Source organism: Phyllostomus hastatus, unplaced genomic scaffold (genome assembly GCF_019186645.2).
Source record: "Phyllostomus hastatus isolate PE091 unplaced genomic scaffold, TTU_PhHast_1.1 phas_contig_209, whole genome shotgun sequence".
Taxonomy (NCBI): domain Eukaryota; kingdom Metazoa; phylum Chordata; class Mammalia; order Chiroptera; family Phyllostomidae; genus Phyllostomus; species Phyllostomus hastatus.
In genome coordinates, this window is record NW_025333735.1 from 22,456,720 (window position 1) to 22,472,348 (window position 15,629).

The following is a 15,629-nucleotide window of genomic DNA, read 5'->3' on the forward strand; positions in this document are numbered from 1 at the left end:
GCAGCTGAGTTGGCACCTCTGGCTCCAGACCACACCAGGCTGCAACCCCATGTGCCACATAGGACTGCAGTCATCTCAATGCTTAACTCAGGGTGTTTTTGCCTTGAAGCACTCTCACTTGGCCATTGAAACCGGAGGCAGACCTCCGGTTTTCACTGGTTGTTGGCCACACACATGAGTTTCCTGCCATGTGGGTCTCTCCATAGGGCTTCTCAGAACAAGGCCCCTTTCTATGCTCGGAGCAAGGGTTCTAAGACAAAGAAAGTTGGAGTAAGGGAAGAAGAGAAGGGGCTCAAGATGGAAGAAGCCAGAATCTTTTCGTAACCTAATTTCATGAGTGGCATCCCATCGCTTCGGTCATATTTTTTTGTTAGAAGTAAAGCACTAGGTGCAGCCCACGCTCCGAGGAAGAGTGTTGCATGGGGCACAAATACCAAGAAGAGGGGGTCATGGGGGCCATCTCAGAGACTTTCTGTCATAGGAGTCAGGTGAACTAGAGTCAGGAGTTAGCTAGGTGAAGAGTTATGTAAAACTGTCCTAGGCAGAGAATGAAACATGTGAAATAACCTGAAAGTGAGAGAGGGATTGAGAGAGAGCTCAAGGCTGCAGGAATTGCATGTTCAGGGTGGTTAGCATGTATGCTGCCACTTATATGAAGATCAGAATGCAAGCTGCTGCTGAGACTTCTTTGAGTACTAATTTCGTCATCCAGTGAGTCACCTGTGCCTCCCAACTTACTGTCAAGCTCTTTGTTTAATGCACAATTGTCCACTCCTTAACTTAACCAAGTTATAAATAGTTAATGAACATCGAATATTTCATGTATACAACAAAGCTTCATAATATAAAAGAGGTAAAGAAATTAAATGTATAATCTCTTTTCCCTGCAAAATCTCACAATACACAGAATGATTTTCCAGTAAACATATCTATAAATCATCACAAATGTGAAAAGTATGGCTAGAATTTCCAGTTATCAGCCAGTGGAGATGACTTGACACTTTTGGAATGAATTTAATTTTTAAATAAAATTTTACATTAAACTATAACATAAACATTGCACAAATGAAGTACAATTACTGAATTTTCACAGAATAACAGTCTTGTAAATATCCAGGTTAAAAAATAGAACACTATCGTCCCCCAAGTCTCTTCCATGTCACCTCCTAGTCACACTCTCTTCTTTCCAAACAGAAACTCAGTCCTGATTTCTCTCATACCAGAGTAGTTTCTTCTGTGTTTGAAAGTTATTAAATAGAATAATACAGTCTATTTTGTGAAATCTACCCACGTCATTTCATGTAGCAATGGTTTGTTTATCTTCACATCTGTGTAGTATTACATTATATGATAAACCACAGTGTATTTATTCATTCTACACTAAACATAAATTTAAATTGTTTCCAGTTTTGGGGAAATTGTGAATAGTACTGATGTAACAATTCATAATTTTGCTGTGTGGTACGTACGTGCACATTTTTATTGCACCTATGCCAAGAAACAGAGTTGCTGGGTCCTGAGTGTTTCTATACATAGTCAGCTTTGGTAGATACTGACAGCTTTCTCAGATGGTGTACCAGCTTACACTCTAGGATCAATGTCTACAAGTTCCATTTGCTCTGCATCCCTACCAATGCTTTGTGTTACTAACACTTTCGCTGTGAGCTATTCTGAAGAGTGTGCAATGACAGTTTACTGAGGCTAAATTGCATTTCTTTAATAATGTTGAGAACTTTTTCATGTGATTGACCTTTTAAATATCTTCTTTTATGAAGTGCTTGTTTTAACTTTTGCTCATTTCTCTGTTGGATTGTTTTTTACTTATTGTTTTGCATATATTCTTGATATATTGTATTACTTCCCTCAGAAAGCCATAACAATGCACCACAAGCTGTATGGCTTCCACAACAGAAATGTATTGTGTCACAGCTCTGGAGGCTAGCGGGGTACAAGAAGATGGTGTTAGAGGGAGTTCCTTCTGAGGTCTACGAGAGAAAAACCTGTTCCACACTTATCTCCCAGCTTCAGGTGGTTTGTCCTCAGTTTCTGGTGTCCCTGGGCTTATAGAGCTGTCACCTTAATCTTCATGTGACATTCTCCCTGGGTGAGTGTCTCTTTATCCAAATCTCCCCTCTTATAAGGACAGCAGTCATATTGGATTGGGGCCCACTCTATTCCAGAATGACTTTATCTGCAATGACTCTATTTTCAAATGGGGTCACCTTCTAAGGCACTAGGTGTTAGGACTTCAACATATGAATTTGAGGGTGAGAGAAAGACACAATTCAACCAATAACACATGTTTTGAAAACTCCCCCAGTCTGTGGCTGGCTGTTATACTCTCTTAGTGGTGTTGTGGCATATTAAAGATGATCATATATTCTTTTTCACTCTCCTCTTTGAAATTTGGTTTTTATTACTCTCTCCCCTTGAATCTAGACTTGCCCTGTGACTGCTTAAGCAATAAAACATGTTCAAAGTGATGCTGTACCAGTTCTGGGCCTCGTTTTCCCTCTGACTAATCAGCCATGTGCAAGAGCCATCTTGGATGTTCTGGCCCAAATTAGCTTTAGGCCAGCGCACTCGACAATCAGATGACCCAACGGCAGCCAGCATCGGTGGAGCAGCAGCCTGCCCAACGGAGCCCAGTCAAATCCCAGAATCATTACAGAGAGTGAAGTGGTTGTTGGCTGTGTCAATAAGTTCTGAGGAACAGAAGTTCTTAATTTTTAATATCTTCCAAATTTATCAATGTTTTTCTTTAGGATTAGTGTTTTTGGTGTCTTGTTTAAGAAATATTTGCTTCTAGAATGTTCATATTCTCCTATGTTATATTCTAGAAGCTTATTATCTTTCACATTTTAGTCTTCCTTATCTAAATGATTTTTTGTAGGGTATAATACAGTGGGGACATATTCCTTTTGAATTTAATAATAATAACTCTTTTGGATTTAGAGTTAAGTGTATAGTATAAAACACCAAGATAGTAACTTAACATCACGAGTGTGTAAAAGAAAACTTAAAGCCTCCATAATTATTTTAGCTATCTGCTATCCCTCACTCCCAACAGATGTCAGGACAATGGAGATTTAGTTGTTTATTCATTCATAAAACATTTATTGAGAACCTGGATTTACATTTCTATGTGCCAAGTTCTGAATTAGCTGCTGAAGTACATCAGATAAGATAAAGGCCTCTCTTCACAAAAATCACCGTCTTGTGGGAGAAATAGGCAATAACACATAATTTAAATTGTGTTGAGTGTTATGAAAGAAAAGTAGAGATGCTGTGGGAGTGGAGACTGGGAACTCCTACCTTAGTCTGGGGGTGAAGAGTCGCTCAGAGAGATTCCTTACAGAAGTGATGTTTAAGCCGAAACTCTTGGGATGAGTATTAATTATCTAAACAAAGAACTGGAGGGAGGAAAATTCCAGGCAGGAGAACACACAGCGTGTGCAGACATCTCCAGGCAGGGAAGAACCCAGTGTGCTGCGGGAACTAAGAGGAGTCTCATGTGGCCAAAGGAGAAAGGACGTGAGAGGAGACTGGCAGGAGCTAGAATTGTGAGCCTTCTTAAAAGAATCAGGTTTTATTGGAGCACTACGATGCTTTTGAGAAATTTTAGGCAGGATAATGGCATGATCATATTTGCGTTTTCAGGTTTTTTGAAGATTACTAAGGCTGCCTTGTAATTCACAGTAGAATATAATGTAGGCTTCAAAATGCCACAGTGGGCCCCTGCTGGTATGGCTCAGTGGGTGGAATGCTGGTCTGTGAAGTGAAGTGTCGGTCAGGGCACATGCCTGGGTTTCAGGGCACATGCCTGGGTGGCAGGCCAGATCCCCACTTGGGGGCATGTGAGAGGCAGCTGATCCATGTACTTCTCACACATCGATGTTTCTATCCCTATCTTCCCCACCCTTCCCTCCAAATAAATAAATAAATAAGTAAATAAATAAATAAAAAAAATCTTTAAAAAAAATGCCCCAATTGTCCCAAGGCCACAGAAATTCCATTGTCTAGGGCATCAAGAAGGCTTTCATGCAGGAGGTACAACTGCACAGCAGAATCACTTGGACAGGGGAAGACAGGCATGTGGGCTAGGGGGAGGCAGAAAAGAAAGAATACAGATATAGACCACAGCCTGAACTCAGTCACAAAGTTAGATAAGCATGGGGCATGTTTTGGAGAATAGTAAACAGTGCAGTCTGGCTGGAGGGTAATAGGAGATAAATCTGGGAGGATGGTTGTGGATGTGGAGGGCCAGATGGCACATATGAATACATATATGAATAGCTGATCCTCATAATGTATGGATTCTGTGTTTGCCAATTCACTTACTAACATTTCCTCATGTTCCCCAAATCAATAGTCACAGTACTTTTGCAGTCACTCACAGACATGTGCAGAGCAGTGAAATTTCAGAGTCACCTGACATGCACATTCCCAGCTGAGGCTGAGCAAGGTGACCCTCGGCCTTCTTGTTTCCACTCTCATGCTGTAAACACGTGTCCTTTTTGCAGTCTTTTTAGCAGTCTTTGTATTTTTTGAACTTTTGGTAGGTTATTTTACTGTTTAAAATAGCACTGAAGCATAGTGCTGAAGTGCTACCTGGTGTTCCTAAGTGCAAGAAGGCTGTGATGTGCCTTATGGGAAACTACTGGTATGTGTATTAGACAACATTTGCTCAGGTGTGACTTATAGCACTGTTGGCCATTAGTGCAATGTTAATAAATCAATAATATATATTAAAAATACAATGTGTGTATGTATGTATGTATAGTCTTTAAACAAAAACATAAAACAGAGGCCCTGGCTGGTGTGGCTCAGTGGATTGAGTGCTGGCCTGTAAACCAAAGGGTCGCTGGTTTGATTCCCAGTCAGGGCACAGGCCTGGGTTGTGGGCCAGCTCCCCAGTAAGGGGCATACGAGACGCAATCACACATTGATGTTTCTCTTCCTCTCTTTCTCCCACCCTTGGTCCCTTTCTAAGAATAAATAAAATCTTTTTAAAAAAATGAAATAAAATTTCAAAGGATTGATCAGGCATTTCCCTAATTATTAATAAGGAAGAACATTTCTTCATGTTTCTTCATCTGTGAAATGCCTATTGTTGAAAAAATGAAAAGAAAAAATATAAAACAGGGTTATATATTGATCAGCTGATAAAAAAGTGCCCAGAAGCTTATAGGAACCTAACTCTGCATTTCCCCTGGGAACCATGGTTCAATGTTAGCAATTTCAGTATTTGTAGCCATTTTATAGAGCTACCATAAATAATGAGAATCAAATGTATTTATGTACACATTTCCTCCCCTGAGAGCTGGTTGTTAAACTTTACCCACACACCCTTGGCCGAGGCCCTATAGGAGCTCACCACACTGTGGGGGTGTCAACTAACCACACTGCTAACAGCTGAGCGGTCCTTTCTTGAAGCAGAATCTGAGTGACGTGTCTCCATGTTGGCCACAATTTCCAGACCCTCAGTTAGAGAGGGTCTGGTCTTTAGAGTAACCAAGACCCAAGTGTGAATCCCACCTCCCCCACTTACTAGTTGTGACTCCTCGGACAAGTGACACTGTACATCATTATCCTTGGCAGGAAAATAACAATTTCAGTTTTACTGTGAGTCCTGATGAAATTATGTGTGTAAAATGCTCGATTCCATGCCTGGCACATAAAGGGTAGATGGTGAGTTCTTGTTAATCCTCCTATACCCCGCTCCAAACTCCATCAAAGGGTTGGAGAAAGGAGGCACTCCATTCTTTGCCTGCAGCTCGGTCCTCTGATTACAGAGCTTCAGGCTGCAGCCGTGTCCTGCCCAGTTATTCTAAATCAGCTTTTCAGAATCACTCTGTCTGAAAGGCCTAAGCTGGTCGGACAGTGGACATGCTCAAACCTGAGATTCTTGAAGACCTGCTGCCTGAGAAAGGTCCCCTTTTTCTACAACCACAGAAGAAGTTAACTTCCTAGTATAATTCTTGCTGACTTTCTTGTTATGACAGGAAAAATAGGCAGTGCTCTATCTAGCCGATGTCTCTGTGTCTGTGTCTTCTGGTTTATTTGGGAGGGGGGAGGCTAGGAGCAGGTGTATTTGCTCAGTCCATTCTTCTTCCTGTTTCATGATTCTCTACTCTGGGATTCCGAAGCCTGGGCTGCCCCAGTTCCAACCTTGCTTCCTCTGACTCAGCTTTACCCTCAAGACACAGCTTCATCTCTGAGTCATCAGACTGAGCTTTCGAGGACAGCAGCCTGGCACTCCAGCTCCATCTTCTCAGGAAAAGTGTTATGTCTCCATGCTCCAGAGCCACACCATGCCTAACTTGGCTCACAACACCCGGAAAGCAAGAAATGGCATCTTAGTGAGACCAGAGAATGTAGAGGGGAGGCTGCAGGACCAAGAGTCAGCAGGCCTGGGTTTCAGTTCTGGTTCTGATTAGCTTGTGTGACCTTGAGCTGGTCATTGGAACCTCTGGAACTGGGGTTTCCTCTTCCAGAAAACAGAAATAGTCATCCATGTTGTGTCCATTCCACAGGGGTATTGGGAGGCCCAAATGAAGTAGGGTCAAGTAGCTCAGACTCTGGGGCACAAACCCCTGCTCCACAAACTAGATCTGTTCATAAACTCATTTCATTTGCTTTGAACAATGTTGACCTAGTTATCAAGCATCTATCATTTTCAAATGAGTTATCAACACACTGGGAGACTTCACTTACATATCTGAATTTGCGGCTTCTCTTACAAATGGGAAGATCCGACCTCAGTAACTCCTTGTCTCAAATGTCAAAAACTGACTAGAACTGAGTAGCTGCAGGCCCTTCACCTGGGCAGGAGCCTGGAGCTGCCCACAAACTCACTGCAGTCCCGGTTACTCCCCGTTATTCCCAATATTGGGGCCAAGTCTCTGTGGCCATTTGTTATGGCTCCGGGGCTATTGATTTGCTTCCAGAAAAGCCCTAGTGGAAGCAAAATCTTTACAATAACCATGCTTCCATCAAAATGGGAAAATGAAAATCCCAGAAGTGTCCCTTGTCCCAAATTATCTCCCCCCTTCAGGGTCTCAATGGCAAAAATGAAACCCCTTATAAGTGGTGATGGATGGAGACTTGATTTGAATGGTGAGCACACAATACAGTGTACAGACGGTGTGTTGTAAAATTGTGCACCTGGAACCTGTACAATTTTTTAACCAGTGTCACCCTCAATAAATTCAATAAGAAGGAAAAACAAAACAAAACAAAACAAATCAAACAAAAAGAAACCCTCTGGTTAAGTTTTACCCCCGCCAATGAGCCCTATGAACGGTGTGTAGGGAGGGTCACAGTTGGGATCTGGGTCCCACAGGCTCTGTTCTACCCTCCTCTGTCTGCCCTCATCTGTAAAATGGGGTAGCGTCAGCTTTTTTGTATTGTGCACATTGTCTGGCCGTTACGGAGCTGATCACTCAAGGTTAGTGATTGCACTGAACATCTTTTGAGCTGATAAAAAGAATTCTGGGAAGTGGGAGTGTGAAGTGAAAGGTTTCGGATTCCTGAGTGGGGCTAATGCCATGGCTGGGAAGGAAAAAAAGCAAATAGATAAAGACAGGACTTAGGAGAAAGTTCCCTTCTTTCCACCCCAACCGTTGCTCCTCCACCTCCTCAGTGAGACCACCCCGCGGGCGGGCCATGCCCATCACCCCAGGGCACTCCGACGGTTCCCAAGGCGGGGTCTAGCCCTGGCTTGGCTAAGTCACTGCTTCGCCCCTGGTGGCGTCTCCACACCTATAAGGTGAAGACACAAATGCCCCAGTAACTGTTGTGGCGAAAACAAACTGAGATAAATGCATGTGAAAGCACTTTTGGAAAGCTGAAACGCACTATATACAGATGAGGAGTTTTCAGGTCTCTTTTCAAAAAGTTTTTCCAAACTCTGTCCAAGGCCTTCTGGAATTTATCAAAGCTAAGACCCTCCCCTTAGTTTCGTAGTGCTGCCCCTTCCTACACACCAAAGACCGCGCCGCGTCAGGAGTCTTTTTTTTTTTTTTTTTTTCGTGGCGAAGGCGGGGTCTCGGGTGGTGTTGGCAGCCGGCTACGCCAGGCGAGGCTTCGGCGGGCTGCTCCTGGCCAGTCCCGCAGCGGCCGCGGTGGGTGTGACCCGCAGGGTGTGCGCCCCAGGCCCAGGCCGAACCCGCTGACAAGAGGGCGCCCAAGGGTGTGCGCGCTCCGGACGCCGGGTGTGCGCCTGCCCCGGGGTGCGCGCCCGAGACAGGACTGTGCACTCGGAGACTGCGTGCACCCCGAAGCCGGGTGTGAGCCGGCCCCTGGCACGGCTGGCCCGCCGGCCCGCCGACCGCCCGCCTCGCACCGGACACCCTCCGCTAGCCAAGGTAAGGCGCCCAGCGACCCCAGCCTGCGGAGAGCGCTGGTGGGGCAAGCCGGCACCCAGCAGGGCTAACCCAGGTGTTGGCCCCCGCCACTCTCCTCTGCCTCTGCCTCTGCCTCTGCCGTCCGTCTCGTCCCCTCCTTGCGCCGCGCATCCCTGGAACCCCTGAAGGCAGACGCTGCGGCAGCCTGGGCCGACCTGGAGTCCCTGCTTGAGGTCCGAGACGGCGCGGGAAGACGGGTTGCCCAAGGGCAGGAACCGCTCCCCTTCCGTCCTGACTGGCTCCCCGCGCCCGGATGCTGGGTACAGAGGAGACCAGTGAGGAGTGGGAAGGCCGCGCTGTCCTTGCGGCTAGGTGGTGCAGCCCCCGCCCAGAGCTTCTGAGCGGAGCGCTGTGGTCCGGGATGCAGCTTGCGGGACTTGGACGCCCTGCCGCTGTCTCCCAGGACTACCCGAAATCAAGCTCGTAGCCTCCCTTTTTATCACAAAAGCCGGCCCCCAATTCCTACCCTGGTGGCCCTCGGCCCCTGGCTGAACTTCCCAGCGCCTCCCGCTGGGCTACGACCTTGGGTGGAGGCAGTCGGGCTGCTCCCGTGCGCTGGCAGCCAAGGGCGCTTTTTGCGATCCTGTGTACCTCTTGGTACCTTTCCCTCTCCTGTACCTCTCTCTCATCTCTGCTTTAAGGTCAAACTTTTGAGCTCAAGTACTTTGTCCCTGCAGAGTGACCAGTTACTTAGCCTGGGAGTTGGAAAGTGGCGCCCCATGGACCCCGACAACCAGGTCTGAATCTGAGCTTGCCCTGGGGCATCTGCTAGGGCTTCAGAACTAGCGGTTTTAGCTCACAAGTGCCTTAGAGTGCTGGAATGGAGGGAGAGGAAGAGACATTTTCCAGGAAAGGGATAAGGAGGTTCCCCCCTTTCTGAGGATGCCACCTTGAAAGTTCTATTGACCAAGTAGTTCGGGGAATGGTCAGATGCAGCCAGTGACCAGGTTGAGTCCTAGGAGAAAGCATATTAAATTAAACACAATTCCCAAGGACCTGCTTAGGTGAGTAAACCAAATGCTGGTTCCTTAGAGTGTTTCAAGGCGTGACATGGCAAACACTTGGGATAGAAACAGAGTCCGCTCTGATATTGCCAAGTCAAGTCCAGCCCTCCCGTCCTGTCCAAAACTCCTCATTGGACCATAATGTGAGTTGTGGGACTGTAAAAGGGCAGTGAGAATGGGGAATGGCTCAGGGCCCACACAAGACTTTGCATTCAATCAACAAATACTTGCTGTGAGCCAGGCTATAGGCAAGGTACTGGGATAGAAAAATGAACAAAATTGGCAGTACCTGGCCTCATGGAGTTTGCAGTCCAGCGGCCAAGACCAACATGAAGCAAATAACTCGATTAAGAAGTGCTGAATTCTTTAAAAGAAAAGGATAAGGTACTATGAGAATCTGTGATAGGTACAGCACTGACTCAGAAGACTAATTGGACTTAACTCGTTGAAGAGCGTGGGAAGAGCCTTCAAGGCAGAAGGAACAGCATGTGAGAGGGCCCTGAGTTGACTAGCAGAGTCGACTAGAGGAGCTAAAAGTCGACTGAAAGACTTTTTCCTAAGTGACAAGTAGGGGTCCAACCAATTGGGCATGCCCTGTACTTCAGCATCCCATCACCTGGGCCAATCAGTAACTTCCTTTCTCAGCCATTATAATGGGCAATTGGAGTGCCCCTGGCTGGGATAGAAAGAGGGAGAGACTGACAGTCAGGTGTCAGACTCACCCCCAGTACATACCAGCACCTGGGTCAGATAGCCCATGCCCATGCAGGGTGCCAAGGAGCAGCAGGTCTTTCCTCTGATTGTTCCCTATTGCCAGCCATGTTTACAATTGATCAAGGCCTCTCCATTCAACATTTAGGAAGGTTCATGCTGGGCATGGTGGCTCATCTTAGACTTTTGAAACTAGAATGAACTCATGGCCCGCAATGTAATTCCTAACATGGCATTTCCTAGCCTGGGCCTGCATACCTTTCCAGCCTCATTTCTATCACTCCATCTCCTCCCTTTTCAATGAGCACTCTCTGTTCTACTCACAATTATACCCCAAGCAGTTCCTGGAACACATATTGCCTTTGCACATGCTGTCCTTGGTGTAAAATACCAATGAATGCACACTCAGCTTTCAATTTCAACATTAAACTTAAGGTATCCTTACCCCACCTGCACCCCAGCCAAGGCCTTTCCTGACCAGAGTCAAATGCTCCACTTCTCTGTTTCCAGTGCTCCCTGGATGTGCTTGTGTCGGTGAGCATCAGCTGCACCGTGCAACTTAAAAGCAGGTCTCTCTTATCATACTGTGTCCCAAGTACCTAGCACAGAAAAGGACACATGGAAGGTGCTCAGTTAAATGCTTGTTGGATGAAAACTCTCTAGTCTAGAATTTCTTAACATTTTTTAGTGGGGGGATTATTAGATATGTCTCTGAGATTTTATTGAAAACAAGGGATACTCTTCCCCAAATGTATACAACCTAAAATATCTTGCATGAAGTGTTACATGATCCACTCCCCTCCCCACTGACCCCGTTTCCTGAACTTTGGACTATAATTTTACAGGAAACAGAGGCCAATGAGGTGCAATGACTGCCCAAGCATCTGCAGCTGGTTAAGAACATGAACCTCCCCCCGACCCCCCAACACATGCCACCCCCAGCTCCTGACTCCCAGTCCAGGGCTCCTTTCAGCGCTCTCTGCTTCTGCTGGCCAAGTAGCTTCCCTTTGTCCCTGGCACCTTGTGAATGCCATTGCACATGGCTGGAAGATGGATATCTTGGTTTTGCTTCAGTTCAGTAGCAGCCTAAGGTGTGACAGAGAAAAATCTTATTATGGGCAGAGTTGACAATTAGGAAGACAGATGGGTCATCTCCCTGGCCCGTTCGCTGCCCCTTGCCTGCAGTGCTATTACATCTGTTTTAGCTGGAGGAGGGTCACGTGTGCTTCACAGTTATCTTCTGGGCCTTGGATTGAGCCATATGGGCCAGATTTGGAAATGCTCTGGATAGGCCATTGAGATCAGGCACCCAGCTCTTGGTCTTACCAAAGGCTTCTTCCCCATAGAGCAGGCCTAGGGGAATGAATGGAGAGACTGGGGTTCTTGCTTGTTGCCGCAGGAGGTCTTGCCTGCTGGTCTGGCCTCCCTCCTGCTTTCTGTAACAAGACACCTACCTCAGGCTACTGGGCTGAGCAGTGCCTTTTTATCTGCAGATCAGGATCAGTAATTCACTCATTCATCAAAACTGCACTGAATCTCTGCTCTGTACCAGGTACTGTGCTGATTCTAGTTTACAAGGAAGGGTCATGAAGTGTGAGCCAGTGGTATGTGGTTCAACTGTGTGTGGGAAGGGAAGAGGGTGTGGATTTTACTTCTAATTCAACCCATCCCTTGGGAGGTATGGTAGGGAGGACAGTTAGAACTTCTGAATGCTGAGAATGTGTTCACTTTTAAAACTCTGATCTCATGCAAGTTATGTCATCTCTGGGGATGGGTGGGGGAACTGAATTTTCTATCTCTGGGCAGTTGTACAGACACAGTTATCACATTTCAGATGGCAGATCCACTTACTTCTGTATGTGACACAGGAGCAGTACAGTATAATAAAGGGTACCCATGAATCAAACCCTGGCACATTTCATCCTCAGAATAATCCTAGAGATAGTTACAATCATAATCCCCAATATGTAGATGAGGAAACTGAGGCTCAGAGAGGTTAAGTGACTTGCCTAGGGTTATGGAGCTAATAATGATAACATTAGAATTCACTGAGCACTCTGTACCTAGAGATCAGACCACTTTGCTATTTTATAGCAGAATATGTGGAAAGAGACACAAGCTTGGAGGCAGGAGAATCCAGGAATTGGTGCCTAAATCTATTGCTACCTAGCTGTGTGATTTACAGCTGGACCCCTAACCTCTCTGTGCCTCAGAATACTAATCTCCCAGACCCAGAGTTTGGACAAAGAGGCTTCTAATACATGTCATTCTCTTAACAGTTTCCAGTCTATGTGGATAATATTTCAAAGTAGGATTAAAGGAAAGAAGAGGGGCCCTCCGGCTAAAAGTAGGCCTGTAGCAGTTTCAGGATAAAATAAATGTTGCCCCAAGATTTCAAATAGCTGGTTAATGTGATATGCAGGCATTTACAGATTGGCGGTGTCTGAAGAAGCAGGCTGACTGCTCCTTCTCCAAGGGCAAGAAGTCTGTTTTCAAAAGAATGCCTCACTGTCTCACTGGGGCCTTGGGGCCTGGACCCTGCCCCTCACAGAGCTTTCCGGGGACACAGGCATTGTGAGAGAAAACAGAAATCCCAATTCCCACCCTCCTCCCCATTTCTTCCCCCAAAGTAAATAAAACTTATCGACTAGATAAATATATTTTTTTAATGTGGCTGTGGCTTTTCCCCTTTGTCTGGAAGGATGCTTTGTGTCTGCAGTTTCCTCTGGTATGTCTAGTTTGTGGCTCCGATGTCAAGTGACAAGTGGGGAGAACTATGGCATTGGGGAGAATTTGCGCCGTGCAAAGATAAAAGAGCAGAATTCAGTGCTGATTTCTCTCCACAGCCTGGTTTCTGCCCAGAAGCCAGAGATGCTGACTCTCAGTGAAATTGATTTTGATTTTCATAGCAGAGCACCAGGCAGTGGGGCTGAGTGTTTCCAGGTGCTGTGCTCATCGGCTGTTTGTGTATCGCTCCCCTCTCCCTTCCCCCTTGGAAAATGTAGCCATCCTGCTCTTGGGGAGCAGTTTAAATGACCAGGTACGTCAAGCGGGATGGTGGCTGAATATGTCCCTGTATGGTCACATTTACTGGGTTCAATACTGAGTGTGTGTGTGGCTGGGGTGGAGAGGGGACGTTTTACTAGTAATGTTTACGTTTTTTAAGAAATGGTTCTCACGTATCATTTATGTGATTTTAAATAAATAAAGGCTATCATCCCTCTGCTCCTCAAAATAAAAAAGAGGAGGAGAAGAGAAGGGAAAAATTCTTCACCATTTTACTAGCCCTGGGAGCCCAAGCAAATGACTCAACTATTTTTTAAGATTTCATTGATTTATTTTTAGAGAAAGGGGAAGGAGAAAAAGAGGGAGAGAAACAAGGATAGGTTGCCTCTCACCTACCCCAACTGGGGACCTGGCCTGCCCCGACCAGCAATTGAACCTGCAGGCTTCAATTCCCAGGCCAGCACTCAGTCCACTGAGCCACACCAGCCAGGGTGCAAGTGACTCAACTTTTCAGCTTCCTCATCTGTAAAGCGCTATTGATAATGTGGATTTAGGGCTCTTGTGATACAGAAAACAAGAACTCCCTGAAGCCGATTCCAATGAAGAGGGCCAGGAGTTGTCATGTGCAGCACTGCTATCTAAGCACCAGCCTGGTGGGAGTCCAGGCACCCTTGAGGCGGGGTGGAGAGGGTCCTGAGTTCAAGGCTATTCCACGAGTACAACAGCCTCTGGTCTCCACTTTGGATGCCTTTGGCTCAACTCAGCACTGCCCTCCCCACCCCCTCACCATACTATCGCCCTAACCTCTCCTTTGCTGCTTAGTTCAAGTTCCAAAGAGGATCCTGTTGTGAGAGCTCGGTTCTCCGGAAACTGAGGCTGTCTTCCCAGGCCATGTCTTGGCCAGTCTCCGGTCCACCTGAGCATAGGATACTGCTGAGGCACAAGTTCTCGCTGGGCCAATGACAGGGGAGGGGAGGACAGAGGACAGTCAGAGGCATAGAACTTGACCTTCTGGAGCTGTATGGGGAGGTGGGCAGAGACTCCCTACGAAGGAAAGGAAGGTAAGCTGGAACTCAGAATTATGCCCAATACAAATACTGAGTTGTAAAGGGTTTTTAAATCGGGGTTGACAGCGCATGTATAGAATTCAGAGGAGCCTGTGAACTTGGTGGAGAAAAACAATAACATCTTTATTTAATATTTTCTTCAGTTATGGATGTAGGCAACAAACACAATGTATTTTCAGTACCTGTGACATTATTACCAGTAGAAATCACAGACATTTTCATATCACGTTTCCGCTGCTGCAGACATCTTGACCTGATTCATGCCCGTCGCAGCTCTGAGATGAAAGCAGTCGTTACACCCACTGCTAGAGCATGCTATTAATGTGTTAATAAAAAGCATATATCACTATATAACACACTCATTTTAAAAATTTTTAATAATTATATTTCAGTGTAATTGGTTTCCTTCGTATTCAGCTATGCATTTTATTTTACATATTTTAAAACATTCTTAGAATGGGCCCACAGACTTCAGCGGTCTGCTGAAGGGGTGTCTATGACACAAAGGGGTAAAGACCCCCAGGCAGGAAGTTAGGAAGCTTTAGTTCCCAATTCCCTGCCCCCCTCGTCCTAGTCTTTCATATACCCATCTATCTCTGTCTAATTAGTACAAGACATTCTTGAGCAGTTGTAAATTCCATTTAATAGTTTGGCAAATTTGTAAGAACACATAATTTGTGGTTTGGGTAGAGGGTTTTGATGTATATCCAGGGATTAGTTTACAAATTGCAGGCACACATGGGCAACTGGTTAGGTAATTCCTACCGGCCCACAAACACACCAGGCCCTGCACTGATGGCTCGGTGGACCCCATGCAAACCAGTCCCTTGAAACAATCACCGAGTGGACGATTTTGTTCCTAAGAGGTTAAGGAGCTTGTGTAGGCAAACGGATGAACTCATTCGATCAAATGAAAGCTAGCCTCCTAGGAGGGAGGAGAAGCCCGGGGAGGAGGAACTCTGAAGTGGCTCTGAGACGGGGGCTGTGAGGGAGGCCAACAGGAGGACGTGGGGGACTGGCCAGATGCTGGTTTTTGAGCAGGAACCCTGGAGAGAGGAAAGCCCGCTGGAGCAACACTAGGTGAACGGCTGTTTTTTTTTGTTACCTCTCATTGAACTCTTACCATGTACCAGAACTCTGCCAAGTCCTTGAAATATAGCAGTAACTTAATGTTTACCAACTATTTAAGAAGATATGACTGTTAGTATTCCCATTGTAATGGTGAGTAAAGTGAGGCTCTAACCTTAATACTGCTGCTCTAGGGCACAAACATATTAAGTGGTGGAGTCAGGAGCCTAGCTCAGATCTGGCCGATTCCAGAGTCTTATGCCTTTAAAAACTACAGGCAATCACAGAAGAGTGTGTTTGGAAAAACTGTGGCTGCCATTTTGTTTCGGTAAGAAAGTGCTTCCTATCCATCAGAGTGTCTTCTC

At 46.0% G+C, this 15,629-nt stretch overlaps 1 protein-coding gene across 3 annotated transcripts in view; it reads left to right on the forward strand.

Annotated features, from left to right (window-relative positions):
* Positions 1–8,138: 8,138 nt before the first annotated feature.
* Positions 8,139–15,629, forward strand: part of KANK4 (KN motif and ankyrin repeat domains 4) — a 67,152-nt gene continuing 59,661 nt past the window's right edge. For all 3 annotated transcript variants that reach the window (XM_045835616.1, XM_045835617.1, XM_045835615.1), the window contains exon 1: positions 8,139–8,369. The gene's annotated coding sequence lies outside the window, so the exon portion shown is untranslated. The remainder of the gene's footprint in view (positions 8,370–15,629) is intronic.